This window comes from Pinus tabuliformis, chromosome 7 (assembly GCF_031772625.1).
Source record: "Pinus tabuliformis cultivar Carrire ecotype Pingquan chromosome 7, CPIR1, whole genome shotgun sequence".
Lineage (NCBI taxonomy): Eukaryota > Viridiplantae > Streptophyta > Pinopsida > Pinales > Pinaceae > Pinus > Pinus tabuliformis.
In genome coordinates, this window is record NC_142293.1 from 1,159,460,874 (window position 1) to 1,159,473,951 (window position 13,078).

Genomic DNA, 13,078 nt, shown 5'->3' on the forward strand with positions numbered 1-13,078 from the left:
TATAATTTTGGAAAATAAGATATATTTTTAACATATATATTAGATATATTTATAATTAATAATAATTATTAGAAATTAAAATTTAATTAATGTTATAATTTTTTCTTATATTGTAACAACCTCAAATGTTTTATAAAATATTTTTTATTTATTGATATTTATTGAAAATATATAAGTTATATAACTATTGTAGTTAAATTTTATTTGAATTTTATGATGATGATGATGGTTAATGTCTGCTGAGACCAAATATTGGTCTATAGGACCTAAAGAAACAACTTATTTATTTTGATTTAAGATTTTATTCCTATGTTAGAAAGCTTGGAGAGAAGCCTCCCAAGCTCTATTTAATTTTGACATTGTAAAAGGCTAAGAAGGTGAGTATTATAACAAAGATTGTGAAACTGAGATCTAATGTGGTTGTACTCGGGACACTCTAAGAGGAAGTGGTTTTCATCATCGATGTTCCTATTCTCACATATATGGTAGATCCTTTCCATCCATGGCATTTTAGGAATTTCCCAACGACATGTTTCACTATGGAGCTCATGAGAATTCGTTCTAATCTTTTTTATATTAATTTTCTTCTTTGAGCTAGTTAAAATAGAGAGATACTTTTGATCTTCTAGGGTGGGGTTGATGACCTTCTTATAATAACTTAATTTTCTTTTAGCCGCTAAATCTTTCTCACACTACATTTTTTCTTTGAACTTAGAAGTAACAATATCTTTAATGTTATTTATATTTTGCAATACATCATTCTCTTTGATCTCCCAATAGTTTAACCAGGCCCTTGTGCTTTTAAGATAATTTTAAAATTTATAAAATTTAATATATCCTTTAATAATTAAAAAAACTCAATATTAAAATATATAATCTCGTATTTATTTGATATCCATCACCCAACTTTATTTTCAGTGGTTACAAATTCCTTTATATTTATATTATGAAGAAAAAAAAGGTTCCTTTACTCTTTTCATTTTGGGAAAATTCATTGGATTATTATGGTGATTAATTTTAGGTTTGCATTCTAAAGCTATAACTTTACTTATGAAGAATGTAGTTATAAAAAAATATTAAATTATTTTATAAAAGTATATTGGATTATAAGAAATTAATAATAATTAATAATAGTTATTTTATTTATAATAACTTATTTTTTTGGTTAGTATTATTTATATTTTATGATTAGTCTTATTTATACTTTATTGTAACATCATATACGTCAAAGTTCCAATACAACCACAATTTTGTTTCGACTGTTTTTTTTTTGGTAGTATCTGATGTTTTTGAACTAATACATTACACTGAAATAACCTATATATATCTTACAAAATTTTTCCAAAAGTAGTTTATAATTGCAGCACATAAAACAACATTTTGTTAATTTGCCCCAGAAGGGATCCATATTACCTCCTCATATGTCTTACTTGTCGCGATCCAATCTGTCTGTTTCCTGCATTGCAACTTCTTGCAAGTTCAAGACTTGAATTGAGTGCACTGGGCCTCTGCTTCATCATTTTCTCCTTCGTGTTAGTTCAGAGCATACATAACACACAACGAATTTATACTCAGAGACATAGATGGAAATAGAAAATAATAATTCACGGAGATAGACAAATGGAGAAACAACAAGATTACTCAGTCACAAACAATGGAATAGATAAAACAATCACTGGAGAACAGAAATCACTTTGCATTACATAACAGGCTTGGGCCTTGGCTTGCTTTCCTTGGCCAGAGAAATTACAAATTTATAGAGGCAGAATAAGGATCTAGAATCTTGTATGTGATTCAGATGGAGTTCTGGAATGATCTAGAAACTACTGGCGGTGTAGGAGGACCTAGAATCCTGCATGTGATTCTAGAAACTGCTGGCAGTGTAGAAAGATCTAGAATCCTACATGAATTTGGCTTCACACTTAACATTCTCCCACTTGAAGCCAAATAAGAGTGATCAAGTCACACCGAGTCCTACCATGCCTCTACATAACTCATGCTTATTTTGTGGTAGAATTTTAGTGAGCATATTAGCAGGGTTCCTATCTATATGGATCTTTTCCAAAGATAACTATTCTTCCTCCAACACATGCCGGATCCAATGGTACCTTAAGTTAATGTGCTTGGTTTTTGAATGAAATGTTGGGTTTTTCGCCAAGTGAATGGCACTCTGACTATCACAATATAACACATATTTTTCATGTTTTATTCGTATCTCTCCTAAGAATCGTTGCATCCACAACATCTCTTTACAAGCTTCTATTGCAGCTATGTACTCTGCTTCTGTTGTAGAGAGGGCTACTATTCTTTGTAGCCTTGACACCCAAGATACTATTGCACCTGAAAATGTATACAAATAACCTGTAGTGGACTTGCTGGTATCCATATCTCTAGGCATGTCTGCATCTGTAAATCCTTCAAGCACAGTCTCATCATGACCAAAACATAAACAATAATGACTAGTACCCTTGAGATACCTTAAAATCCATTTTACTACTTGCCAATGTTGTTTGCCTGGATTGGTAAGGAACCTGCTCACTACTCCCACTGAATATGCAATGTCTAGTTGTGTGCATACCATGGCACACATTAAGCTGCCAACTACTAAAACATAAGGAATTCTGGTCATCTCTTCTTTCTCTTTGTCATCACTAGGACATAATTCAGTACTCAGCTTGAAGTGGGTTACAAGGGGTGTACCAACTAGCTTGGAATCCTTCATATTAAACCTATCAAGCACCTTCTTGATATATTTTTCTTGTGACAGCCACAACCTTTTGTTTTTCCTCTCACGCATAATCCGCATGCCCAATATCTGTTGTGCTGGTCCCAAATCCTTCATTGCAAATTTACTACCCAAATCTTACTTCAAGCTATTGATCTTATTCTTATCATTCCCAACAATCAACATGTCGTCCACATATAACAATAATATGATATACTTTCCTTGATCATAACTCTTGATATAGACACAATGGTCAGATTCCAACCTCTGGAAACCATGTTCCAACAAGAATGAATCAAATTTCTTCTACCATTGTTGAGGTGCCTATTTCAACCCATAGAGACTCTTCTTCAACCTACAAACAAGGCCTTCTTTGCCTTTTTCTATGAAGCCTTCTGGCTGCTCCATATAAATTTCTTCCTCCAATTCGCCATGAAGGAAAGCAGTTTTTACATCTAACTATTCAATTTCTAGGTCTAAAGCAACACCTAGACCAAGAATGACTCTAATGGATGACATTTTAACAACAGGTGAAATTTTTTTCAGTGAAGTGAATACATTCTTTTTGGGCAAAACCTTTCACCACCAGTCTTGCTTTATACCTCTCCTTCTTTTTGTTACCTTCGTGCTTAATCCTGTAAACCCATTTGTTTTGTAGAGCCTTTCTACCTTTTGGGAGGTTTACCAACTCCCAAGTTTTATTTTCCTGTAAAGAGTTCATTTCTTCTTCCATTGCTTTCTTCCATTCTTTACTGTGCTCAACTTTACGAGCTTCTTGAAAACAATTAGGTTCACCTTCATCAGTCAACAAAATATAGTTTGAAGGAGGATACCTTTGTGAAGGCTTATGGGGCCTGGAAGATCTGCGAACCAACTGTGGTGGTGTATTATCAGGTTCAATCTCCTGTAAAGGTTCCTACAAGATTCCTTCTTCTTATTGTTCATTATTTTCCACTTGTTGTTCTTCATGCTCCTGAATTTGCTGTTCATTTTCTTGTATTGGTGGTATGTTTTCCTGTTGCTCTTCAAACCTTCTTAACCTCCAACTCACATACAGCCCGCTTGAACATTTCTGACTCATTAAATATAACGTCCCTGCTTCTAATAATTTTATGTTTGACTAGATCCCATAAACAATAACCAAGACCTTCATTGGCATATCCCAAAAAAATGCATTTCATAGATTTATCATCTAGCTTAGTTCTATTTTCCTTGGGAATATGTATGAATGCTTCACATCTAAAGATTTTCAAGTGAGAATAATTCAAATTCTTACCAGTCCAAAATTCTTCAGGGATAACGCCATCCAAGGCTGTAGTTGGATATCTATTTATGAGGCATGAAGCAGTCCTGACTTCTTCAGCCCAAAAATTCTTCTCCAAACCAGAATTGGACAAAATACTTTGCACCTTTTCCATAATGGTGCGATTCATCCTTTCTGCGATACCATTTTGTTGAGGAGTACTATGCATAGTCCTCTCATGCTTTATACCAAACCTATTACAATATTCCTTAAATGCATTTGAGCAATATTCTCCACCATTATTTGTTCTTAAACACTTCAGCAATTTGTTAGTCTCTATTTCAACAGCAACATGGAATTTTTGGAATATTCGAAAAACTTCACTTTTATTTTTCATAGGATATGCGCAAAATTTCCTAGATGCATCATCTATAAATGTTACAAAATATGATGCTCCTCCTAATGATTTGATGTTAACAGGCCCAAACACATATGAGTATACCAATTCTAACACATTCTCTTTCTGTCATGGCCACCTCTAAGGAATGAAACCCTTCTTTGTCTACCATATGTAGAATGCTCACAAAGATCAAGACTGTAGCATTTCAAACCTGGCAATAAATTTTTACCAATAAGGATTTTTAAGCCCTTCTCGCTCATGTGACCCAAATGCTTATGCCACAGATCTGCTAAATTTCCTTCTTTTATGACAGCAACCAAATTTGATTTTCCTATCAACGTCTTCAATGTGTATAATGTTCTTGTCTTGGGTCCTTTGGCCACGACCAATGCACCTTTGCTAATTTTGTAGCCTCCTTTTCCAAAGCTTGTCGAAGAGCCTTCATCATCCAGTCGTCCCATAAAGATTAAACTCATGCGTATTTCTGGTGCATGCCTGACCTATTTCAACAATATATCTTGTCCATCTTTCATCTTGATCTAGACATCTCCCACTCCAACAATACTGCAAAAATGATTATTCCTCAAATTCACTCTACCATAATCACTGGGATTATATGAAACAAAACTATCTTTGCATGGGGTTACATGGTGAGATTCCCCAGAGTCAAGGATATAACCAAAGCTACTGCTAGATGTATATACACATGCATCCTCTACTGAAACAGTAAACAAAACATCACCATCTGTGGCTACAGCAGTAGTCTCACCTTTATTTTTGCTGGATGACTTGTGATTTGTACTAGACGATCTCTGATCCTTTTGTCCTTTCTTCCAGAATCGACATTCTTTCTTCATGTGCCTATGTTTGCCACAATGAAAGCAGATGATCTTTCCTCTCCTTGATTTTTATCAGCCTCTCGATCTTCATCTCCCTTGCCGGTCTCGATCCATTCTCCTACCACGATCAGCTAGAGCTAGAGCCTCTCCTCCCTGGTTTTCCATAAATGACTTGCATCACAGCTCCTCATTCATTAAACTGCTGCTAACATCATCAAACTTCAGGGTCCCTGTAGTTGTTGAAGTGCTCATAGCTACAATTAAATTTTCCCAGTTGTCTGGCATAGAACACATTAGCAAAATATCTCAAATTTCATCATCTAAAATGATTTTAATGGAGGCAATTTGATTAGTAATAATATTAAATGCATTCGAGTGCTCAGAAACTAAAGCACCCTCCTTCATTTTGACATTATGAAGCTTCTTCATCAAGAATACTTTGTTTGATGCTGTGTTCTTCTCATATAGATCATGGAGCTTCTTCCATAATCGTTCAGCCGTCTTTTCTCTGGACACATTGAAATAAACATTCTTTGTTGAATATTGGCAGATTGTTGCAATCGCCTTTCTATCTAGCTTATTCCACTCTTCATTTGTCATCGATGAGGGTTTCTTTGTTGTGCCCTCAATCAGCAAATACTGATCCTTTAAAATCAATATATACTCCATCTGTGATTTCCATAGGGCAAAATTAGCCTCGCTCAACTTCTCCATATTTGTAATTGTTGTCTCGATTTTCAATCAAATTCACGCCCCAAAAAACAAAAAACTCCACTTAAAAATAAAACTTTAATTATTACTCTTTAAAATTTAGTAATAATGACCTTCCTCCTTTCAAAATACCCTTTTCAAAATTCCTGCTCCTTTTTAAATATGCTTTTCAAAATTCCAACATATAATTATATATGTTTCATAATAAATATAAAAACATATATAATGTTTTAACCTTTTCACATTTCACACATATATATGTTGGTTTGTGAAAAAACCTTGACGTATATGTGCAAGCTTAATGTAAAAAAAACTTACTAACACCACATTTCAACTCCAATCTCCACGGATCTCCAATTTTCAAACTCCAGCAACACGTTTCAACATAAATCCATGACCTTGTTTTTCTTGCAGCAACTGTCTTTTAGTTCCAGCATTCCTCAGCTATTTCCTAGAAAGATCCTTCAACAACTCTAGGGGTAACAACCAACGTTTTAACGAATGCTGCGAGAGCAAGGTGATGACACTAAGCGGCTTGCACGGTGAACCTAGCTTTCATACCAGTTGTTAGACCAGAGCATACATAACACACAACGGATTTATACTCAAAGTCATAGACGGCAATAGCAAAGAATAATTCACAGAGACAAACAAATGGAGAAACAACAAGATTAGTTAGTTAGAAATAGTGGAATAGATAAAACAATCACTTGAGAACAGAAATCACTTTGCATTACATAACAGGCTCAGGCCTTGGCTTGCTTTCCTTGGCCAGAGAAATTACAAATTTATAGAGGCAGAAGAAGGATCTAGAATCCTGTATGTGGTTTAGATGGAGTTCTGAAATAATCTAGAAACTAATGGCGGTGTAGGAGGATCTAGAATCCTGCATATGATTCTAGAAACTACTAGCAGTGTAGAAGGATCTCGAATCTCGCATGAATTTGGCTTCACACTTAACACTCCAGAATCAAGAACCTGATTCTTCAACAACAACAATATGTCTCCATTCCAATTAGGCTTCATTTTATCTGGTAGACATCCACTCTATTTTATGCTCCAACACTTTTGCATTGTTGTCCCTCTCTTTCTCCATGAATTTCAATCTTCGATTTACAAATTCATATATCGCCGTCAAGATTTTAAAAAGCTTCTCTACTAACTTCTTCCGCTAAGCTAGATCATTTATAAAGCTTCTCTAGTAACTTCTTCCACTGAGATAGATCATTTATAGATCCTAGATCCTCCACACAGACAGACTTCCAAACACTTATCTATTTACTCTACCTCACTACATCTATGGCAAGCCTGATATTTCTCCCTTCAATCTTAAATAACCGAGAGATAACCCACCATTGTAATTGCTCCCTGATAACAAGCATTAACTCACGAATCCACAAGTGCTCCAAGTTAAATTCACCTGACATCCTCATGGTCCTCGCACTACAGGTTCGCATTAGGAATTGAATGCTCTCAAACAAAACATTCTTTTACAAATTCCTCGACCTTGTGTGAAGGGTTTACATTGAATTTAAATCTCGTCAACTTCCAAGATGGAGCCTCGAGATGCATACTATGACTCGCATGCAGTATGGAACACTTGTTATACACTCAAAACGCAAGTGTCCTTTGTCATCCCTTGACCCTCTTGGAAGAGGCTGTACTTTGATTTTCTCATTAATTTCTATTGAATTTCTGTTAAGTTATGGTATGCTCTATGCTTATAACAATTTACTTCTTTTTCATATTATATTCCACAGATTAGCAATCACATATACATAAAGTAAAGTGCAGATAGAACATTAAACGATCGACAGAAAACAAGCCAAGACAAGAGACACAAGATGTGGCGGCTAGCCAGGGACAAGCCCCACAATGTGTGGGGAAACCCTTTGATCAAATCTTCTTTTATCTTCAATAATTCAGCAGAGAGAAATAGTACAATAAATCTGATTCATATCAGCAGTAGCAAACCCTAGATCAGCAGCATCAACATTAGCGGCTTCATTATCAAACTAGGGAAGACCATATCTCACAAACCGACCGTCGGATTGACTTCATTCCACCACCAAAAGTTTCGGCTTCCAGAGGAGGTTCAAATGAACCTACAGTGCAGTTACAAAGAGGAGATCTTCTAGGCCACGCTGGTCAATCTTTACTTCTGAAGTTGCAGCTTCAGTTTCAGCAGTTTCCGGCTTCAAATGTGTGAGAGAGAGACACATTTCAGCGCAGTAGAGAAGAGACTCATTTATGCGTAGTAGAGAGAGAGAGAGATGTGATGAGATGAGTGAGTCCAAATGAGGAAAATTCCTCTTATATTTATACACAACGTTGGTGGGTGAATAGATGCGACTGTTGGGCTTCTGAGCCTACATGAGTTGTAGGTCGGCTTGATAATAATTCCATAATCAAAATAATTTCATATCTCCATGAATACTTATCAGAATCGGCTGATATTTATATCAATCCTACACCTCTCGACGAGAGGAATCTAATAAAAATATTATCAACCATGAATAAGATGACCCACATGAAGTTTTTCCCTGGTTGCCAATTTTAACACTCCCTCTCAACCATGGAGAACTTCATTTGCAATCTGTTTATCGGTCGTTACTATTCATCCATCAAATGCACTGCCCTGTACAGCCTGACCCTTGCCCTGCTCTGCTCTATTCTACCTGTTCTGCTTTGTCTTGTTCTGCCCTGCACTGATCTCTATTGTTTTTCTCTATTCTGCTCTGCTCTTGCATTGTTCTGTTCTGCTTTACTTTTGTTCGAATTATGAAGAAGAAGACATGATTGAGGATGTATCATACTAACTCAAAGTCAGTCTCAGAGTATGTACCACTGGTCCCAGACTAGTCTCAACCAACCCGAAGTCAGCGTCATAGTGAGTACAACTCCACTGGTCCTAGACCAGTATCATCCTCCACTGACTCAAAGTCAATCTCAGAGTGCATACCACTGGTCCCAGACTAGTCTCAGCCGACCCGAAGTCAGCTTCATAGTAAGTACCACTCCTACCACTGGTCCCAGACCAGTATCGCAGTCTCAGAGAGTGTACCACTGGTCCCAGACCAGTCTCAACCGACACGAAGTCAGCATCATAGTATGCACCACTCTCACTGGTCCCGGACCAGTACTTTACTGACACGAAGTCAGTCTCAGAGTATGAGCACTGGTCCCAGACCAGTCTCAACTGACCCGAAGTCAGCGTCATAGTATGGTAGAACTCCTACCACTCGTCCCAGACCATTATCGCAGTCTCAGAGAGTGTACCACTAGTTCCAGACCAGTCTCAACCGACCCGAAGTCAGCGTCATAGTATGTACCACTCTCACTGGTCCCAGACCAGTACTGCACTGACACGAAGTTAGTCTCGGAGTATGTACCACTGGTCCCAGACCAGTCTCAACCGACCCGAAGTCAGCGTCATAGTACGGTACAACTCCTACCACTGGTCCCAGACCAGTATCATTGATCCCAGATCAATGGAGGTCATCCTAGCGTAGGGAGTACGGTAGATACAACGATGCGTCCATCGGTACTACTATGGTCCCTAACTTCATTTCCCTACTCATTGATCAGATGAGAGGTACTTCCAATGAGTCCCAGACTTCATGGGTAGGATGCCTCGACAGGAGAACTAATCAATCCTGTCCTCACAAGAGAACACATAAATCCTGCCACAATTGTTGTGGAGAACACATCAATCCAGGCTGCCATGGAGAACACATCAATCCAGGCCTCACAGGAGAACTAATCATCCTGCTACACAGGAGAGCGAATCATCCTATTCCACAAGAGATCGAATCATCTTGTCCCACAAGAGAGCGAATCATCTTGTTCCAGTGTGCACCACTAGGGGCGGGTGAGTCACCCTGTGGTCATATGTTGCTCCAGTAGGAATCGTAAGCCCTCAGAGCTCCCAGAGCTCAATGTATGCAACATGTAGGACCCTTGTACAAGGGTTTCTTGCCGACTCCAAGTCATTTGGGAAAATCACAAATTAGATCTTTCCTCAGGGCTTTGACAAGGTGTATCAACCTCTACATCATCTTAATGTGATGGAGCTTCCTTGCTCATCGACTTACCATATCCCAGATGATGTCTATCTGCTGGAGAAATTGACGAATACGGGATTCCTCAATAATCGAATCCCACCTCTGGTTGTTACAGAGAATCACAGTGGTATCCAATGTAAATCCAAACAGCTCACTCAGGAGCTTTCGCAACCAGACTGCCTCACACGAGGCTATGCTAGCAACAATATATCTTGCTTCGGCGGTGCTCAAAGCCACCAAATTCTACTTCCTGCTCATCGAGGATATCGAAGCAGATCCCAAGGTGAAACAGTACCCGGAAGTCGTCTTACAGTCCACCACACTACCTGCCCAATCAACATCAGTATATCCAAGTAGTCTCACATCTCCAGCAGTGTATCTTAATCCATGAGAGATTGTGTCCTGAAGACATCTCAGAGGATTCCTGGCATCAATCAAGTGAGGCTCAACCAAATATGAGCTCACAATACTAACTGCAAAACATATTTTCGGACGGAGGTTCACCAAAACATCAATGCGAATGAGTTTTTGAAACTCAGAGGCATTTCCCAAGTCTGGTCCGACATCACTACCATATAACTTCTAAAAATTAAGATCCTCGAGGTAGTCACAGCTTGCAATCCATCATACCGAATCTTTCCAATATATTTACCACATATTTTCCTTGAGATAAGAAAATCTCCCTTGGCTTCTGCCACACTTCAAGTCCTTGGTCTTTCATTTCAAATTCAGAAGCCATCTCCCTCTTACATTTGTGAATGAGAGGGTTGGCACCTGTTAGAAAGAGGTCATCCACATACAACACTAGTATGAGAGGCTTGTCATCTTCAACCTTAATGTAAAGGCTAGGATCAGCTTCACTCCTAGTGAATCCCAGCTTCATCAAGTAGCTATTGATCCTCTCATACCATGCTCGGGGTGCTTGCTTCAGCCCATAGAGATCCTTCTTCAACCTGCATACATGAGATTTTCAATCATAAATCTCAAATCCTTCAGGTTTCTCCACATAGACCTCTTCTTTGATAGAACCATGCAAGAATGCGGTCTTAACATCCATCTGATGTAGGTTCCATCCTTGTGAAGCCACAAGGGCTATGATCAAGCGGGTGGTCATATATCTGGCAACAGGTGCAAATATCATAGTCTATACCTCCCTTCTGGGATAAACCATGAGCAACAAAATGAACCTTATACTTTTCCATACTTCCATTTGCTACATGCTTTATCTTGTAAAGCCATTTTGAAGTAACAATTGTCTTGTCCAGGGTCTGGGAACTACTTCCCAGACATCATTCTCCGTAATAGACTCATATTCTATGGTCATAGCATCCTTCCATAGTTAATGCTTGATGACATCTGAGAATGATGAAGGTTCATTTTGTATGATCGTGCTCATGATGGTCAGGTATCCCTGATACCTGTTAAGTTTCTTACTTTGATGGAAGGTTCCTCAGGGTGCAGCATGTCCTTCAGCATCATCAAGTATCCCCCTAATCCATGAAGGCCTCTTCCTAGAAGAGGAGGCTCATGTGGATGAGGATCAATAGGATCCATGGGTTCTTCTACATCAGGCATTGATTCATCATCCTTTTCTTTCGGTACCCTGGTGTCAGCTTCTTGAGAGCTACTCAAAGTCAGCAGATTGTCCACCTTGCTGAGAGCCATATCTTTGTCAAAGGTGACATCATGACTAATCACGACTTCCCTTTGACCGGTGGTGAACATTTCTTCAGGAGTTTAGGAACCCAATGCTTGATGAGGGCATCAATTTTGTACATATACGGCTGTGATTGTAGTTTCAGCCCATAGAAACTTTGGAAGTCTTTGATCATGTAGCATGGCCCAGATAGGTTCCATCATCGTGTGGTTCTTCCTTCGCACCACACCATTCTGCAAAAGAGTATGTGGTGTAGTAGTCTCCCTCTTAATGCCAACCTCAGGTATGCTTGAGTAAACCAATTGTAATATATCGGAGGTCTTGCTTTGGCTTGAGGGGAATGGTCCCCTTTTGAGCTTTCCTTTGGCACATCCCGGACATACACCTTCTTTCTCTACTTGGAATTCGGGCATCCCTGTTACCATCTGTCTTACATCGGGTAGAGCTTTGTAATGAAGGTGGGCAAACCTCTGATGCCAAAGTTCAGACTAAAGAGTTGTGTCACAAGACATGACACCTAGCGAACTTCCATCGACCTAATATAATGAATCAACACTAAACCCAAGAGTAAATACATCTTTAACATTATTTTTCCATATACGTACCTTTCCATTGTTGAAGGTTACCTTGCAGCCTTTGTCTTCCATTGCCGAGATGGACACTAGGTTCTTTTTGAGGTCAGGTGCATTTAATACATCCTGGACTTTCCAGCCTTCTTGAATGGTTGTCCTCTTCCTCGATACCCAGCTCTCCTCTTACCTTTGATGTTGAATTTGTCATTCCTTTGATTTTCCATCAGAGGGATTTTGATCATCATCCTGGTGTGAGTCCTTTCTATCAGGGCACTCCCTTGCATAGTGACCTGCTTTATCGCAAATGTAACATCGTCATTTTATTCCACCCTTAGGTCCAGCCTTTCCTTTTGATTTAGTCCCGAAATTATTTCTTTTCTTAGCATGAGAAGAAAAGGCACCAGGAGGACCTTTAGGCATAGGAATTTCTTGCTCTTCTTCCCTTGTTTATTCTTGAATGCATCTAGCCATTCGAAACCAGGAATTACATTATAGTTCTGAAGAGTAATCCTGAACACGTACCATTCGGATGGTAATCCTCCAAGAGTCATGAGTGCCATTTCCCTGTCAGTAATAGCCTCCCCAATAGATAGGAGATCGTTCTTGATTTCGGTGATCTTTAAGAAGTATGTTTGCATACTCTCATCTTTACCCTTCTTAATTTCCTTTAGCTTATTTCTAAGGAAGAAAACCTGATTTGCATCATTTACTTTAAATAAACTGACCAGTCTATCGTAGACTTCCTTGGAGGTGTCCAGTTCAGAGATGTAGGCCACCAAGTGCTTGTCGTTAGAGTCCCGGATGATCTTCTATTGTTTTGACTTCTCCATTTTTCCGTTTGTTCCAGGCAGCAGCAGATGCATTTGA